We start from the raw sequence: 4,669 nt of genomic DNA on the forward strand, positions 1-4,669 counted from the left end.
GAGGGCAGGGAACAACTACAGGCAGACCTGGACAGGTTGGAGAAACGGGCAGAAAAAAATAGAATGCAATTTAACAAGGAGAAATGCAAAGTGCTGCACCAGGGACGAAAAATGTCCAACACGCTTACTGCCTAGGAAATGACCTGGTCAGCAGCACGGAAGTGGAAAGGGATCTCAGAGTCCTAGTGGACTCAAAGATGAACATGAGTCGTCAGTGTGACAAAGTCATCAGCAAAGCTAATGACACTTTATCATGCATCAGCAGATACATGACAAACAGAACCAAGGAGGTGATAATTCCCCTATCGGGCACTGGTCAGACCGCAGTTGGAATACAAGGAGAGACTAGGGCACCTGGACCTCTTCAGCCTCTGCAAGAGAAGGTTGAGAGGTGACATTGTTGAGAGGCCTTTAAATTCATCATGGGGGCACAGAAGGGAATTGGTGAGGCTCTACTCACCAAGGTGCCCCTGGGGGTTACAAGAAATAATGGCTATAAGCTAGCAGAGAGCAGATTTAGTCTGGACATTAGGAAGAACTTCTTCTCAGAGTGGCCAAAATCTGGAATGGGCTCCCAAGGGAGGTGGTGCTCTCCCCTACCCTGGGGGTCTTCAAGAGGAGGTTAGATAGACATCTGGTTGGGGTCATCTGAACCCAGCACTCTTTCCTGGTTATGCAGGGGGTCGGACTCGATGATCTATTGAGGTCCCTTCCGACCCTAACATCTATGAATCTATGATATTCTAAATGAGATGTTAACCAATGTCTTGTACTTTGATATTAACACTTCAGTCTCTGCTAAGCATACCTTAACTAATTTAAATGCATCCTAGAATCTCATTACTCTATCATAACCTTGATTCTTGCACATCCTACAGCCAATGATTACTTCAATATCCTTTTCCTCATCAGTTATTTTAATTTTTGAGAGTTGATAGCAAAGTTCTTAGTATTATACAAGTGCAAGTCATTTTAACACTACAAAGCATGTCCCAGGGAACACTATTCAAGACACAAATTTAGGCCAGATTCTATTCCAACTGTTAGACACATAAGTGACTTTGCTGCCTAAATATGATCCTATTCTAGCTTGCAGAAGTACATGGTTACACAGAAATAACTAAACAGCTTAAAGAGCAAAAGAATTATGACCACCAGTATTGTGCCCTTAGACACAATGGCTGACAGGGCATGACAGTGGTTATGGAAAGAAAGATTATGCCAAATCAGATGCCCTGAAATGGACCTTAAACCCAGAAGGTCCTTCCCAGAGGAGCTGATACAAACTAGGCAATATGGTGATGCCTGAATTGCCTGTGCATGCAAACTAGAAGATCAAAAAGAAACATTATCAAATGGGGCTACTCTAATGACAATACATGCAAGAGCAGTAAAGTGGAAACCATTGGAGCACTTGCTTGTTTGCAAACTCCTTGTTGAGACCTGTATGAAGGAGGACCTTTCTGTAACAATGGAAAGAGCCTTTGCTTGTGCTTGATTCTGGAAAAATATCCGGTTTATGACAAAGACAAGAGAAGAACTGGTTCATGAAAAAGACTTAGTGGGTGAGAAAGTCCTCCTCCTCCTTGCTGCTTTTTTGGGGCTCACTCTTAAGGGTAAGATGACAGTGTACTACAAAAGAAGATGCATTAATAGATTTTCAGGGATTTGAATGGGATGGAATAGAATCACATTTAGATGTCAAATTCAGTCATTATAGTCCTTCTAGTTCAATAGATGGAAAAGTATCTAGCCCAAAGAGGATAGGGTCAAAAGCTGTATAAGAATATTTACAGGAAAAAGGTCAAAATTCTGCTCAGTTACTCTGATGTTGATTGGAATTATTTCAGCTCACGCAGTGAAGCCGATTATGCTACTGGAGGATAAGAAAGCAGAATTCGGCTCAAGAATAATTTAAAGATTTAAGTAGTCAGTTGAACTGACCTGGATGAATATTACTTATTTATGACTATTGCATATGAACATTACATAGCTGTATGTATTTTTTAAGGGAATATCATAAAGCAGGTGTATCAACCAAAGAACAGTTTATAATTGCACTTAAAAGTGTTAGATTTCTTTTGCTTTGAGCAGGGGTTTAAAACTAGATAACCTCCTGATGTCCCTTCCAATGCATTTTTTTTTTATGATTCTACTATCCATAAGACTTCTTAAATTAAAATTCAATTAATAAAATTTGATTCCATTAAATGCCAACCAACTTTATACATCATAGATAAAACCTCCCTTTAAAAAAAACCCTGTTAATTTAGCTATTTAACATAAACAAGTTCTAGTTATTCTGACCAGGCCAATTTAATGGGTAGGAGTTTAGGCAGTTTGCAATGAAATACAGCTTTAGACATATCATTGCTCACTCCCATTACTCCCAATCCAGTGAATTGGGGGCAAACTGCATTAGCATAATAAAGTGTCTACTAAAAAAGATTCATGAGTCAGACTCTGAGCACTGTTAAATTATAAAATTGCATCAATGAAGCATAGGTTGTCACCCAGTGATATTTTCTTCAACAGAAAACTGGAAGCAAGAATGCCTGTGCTAGTTGAAATTGACTTGATAGCCACTAGAGACTTGATTATGTACAAAGTAACAGTCAAGAAAAACTTACTATGATTTGGAGTCCTAGAAGTGGCCACCATTTCATGCAGAGAATGCTATTCATATCTATCATGAGAACCAAAGTTGAAAACAGCAGTATTACATCAGGTAGCTTCATATAGTTTGAGGATGTCAAGTTCAAGTTTCCCCAAACCTCCAAAGGAAGAGAAAGCAGGGTCAGTTTTGTCCTGCCTGAGAAAGTGTCCAACAGGTTGAAAGGTTGGTTGAGACAGCTAAGTAGTTTTAAAGGGCTAAGCCATGGGGCATTCTATCCAGCCCCCAGGCCCCCCCCCAGAATTTAGAAAATTAATATTTATCTGCCTCTGGCTACCTATCATGTGGCCCTTGATGGCTTGCCAAAACTCAGTAAGCAGCCCTCCGCCTGAAATAACTGCCCGTCCCTGACATAGCCTGTACTAATGGATTTACTGCTGCATGACAACAATGGCGCAAACGTCTCAGAGGAAACCCACAGGAAAACGTAACAATGAAGGGCCCTGCAGAGACTAAATAAACATTGCTAGTTAAAAGTTGTTTATGTATATATGAAGCATTTCATCATGTTTACATTAACATTGGGCTGAAATATACTGCACAGTAGCACAGCACAGCTGAAATATGCTACTGTGCAGTACTATTAGGCTACTGCACAGTAGCATCACTTAAAAGATTTTTGCTGACACTACTGTGCAGTAACTTCAGTTACTGCACATTTATTTAGTACTTGCTAATACAAATATTAAATAAATGTATAGTAACACCTGCACAGTAGCATCTTGTGTAGACATGCCCATTGATTGCTCATGTTTATTATTAGTATGTTTGTCTGGGCAAGAATTAGTTGGGAACTATATCTTAAGGTATGGACAAACAAACAGCTTACTGCAGAGTGAAAGCTTTAAGTGTTTTATCCTCCTTTACTGTGGGCGAAGTTACCACAGATTAGTTTTCCACTCACTGCAGTATGCACACAAGTAGTTACTGTGGAGCAACTGATACACAACAGGCCTGCGGTAGATTGTTCTTATTCCATATCTTTTAAGAGGCTCTCACAAGAGTCAGCTGCAAGTGGTTGCTGCATTCTGCAGAGGCTCACCTTACACAATCTTAATTGGTCAGAACTTAGACACCAAATGTAGACTTCTTCCAGAATGGTTTGTTCTAAGTGTTTTCTCAACAGAGAGGCATGCTATGCAGACCAGCTGCCTTAGGAAGAGCCAAGAAAGGGAAGGCTAAAATGGAAAAAATCTGGGGATGAGGTGGACTTATGGAAATTCTGCTGAGGTGGACAATGAAAGAAGTGAAGGAGGCCTTATGCCAATTTTGGGAGCATGAAAACATTTCAATAAAAATGGATCATGCTATGTTTTAAGACATTACCTTCTGTTTTTAAAATCTATGAAAATCTGCAGGTGCTAAACCCTGGAAGGTCTCATGCCAGGTCATAGGCAGCCAGGTCTGGAGGGTCAACTCAGGGTCAGGAGAAGCAGCTAAGGTCCAAGGGGAGTGTGCCGAGTCCAAGTCCAGGGAACCCAGGATATCCATTTGAAGAACCAAGGGCACCTATACACGTGCAGCGAGGCTGCTCTGATGTGCTGTAATCACCATGCTTAGTAGCAATTACCGTGCTTTACCAGACTCCAGCAGGATATGTATCAACACCCCCATGCTGAAAAATGGTGCCAGGGGTTTTAACCAAAACTAATTAAATGAGTTTTAAAGCACTGCCACTGCCATTTTTCAGCACTGGGTGAAAATTGATGCTCTGGGTGCTTTAATTAGAGTGGCTCTTGGATCCACTCTAATTAAAGTGAGCCCCCCACACACACTCCTGGAGCATGTGTATAAATGTCCCAAGACAGAAATCCAGAGGGTCGGGCAGAGTGTAAGGTCAGGAGGCTAGCCAGGTTAGGTATTCAGGAAAACAAATCAGAAGCAGGTCATGTATCCAAATGGGTCAGGCCAACTCAGGACAAACCAGGTCAGGTATCCAGAGAGTCTGTCAGTAGGCCAGTAGCAGCACAAGCCAAGGGTGCAGTAACCTAGGTA

The sequence above is a fragment of the Gavialis gangeticus genome, unplaced genomic scaffold (genome assembly GCF_001723915.1).
Source record: "Gavialis gangeticus isolate Ggan-Ray unplaced genomic scaffold, GavGan_comp1, whole genome shotgun sequence".
Taxonomy (NCBI): domain Eukaryota; kingdom Metazoa; phylum Chordata; order Crocodylia; family Gavialidae; genus Gavialis; species Gavialis gangeticus.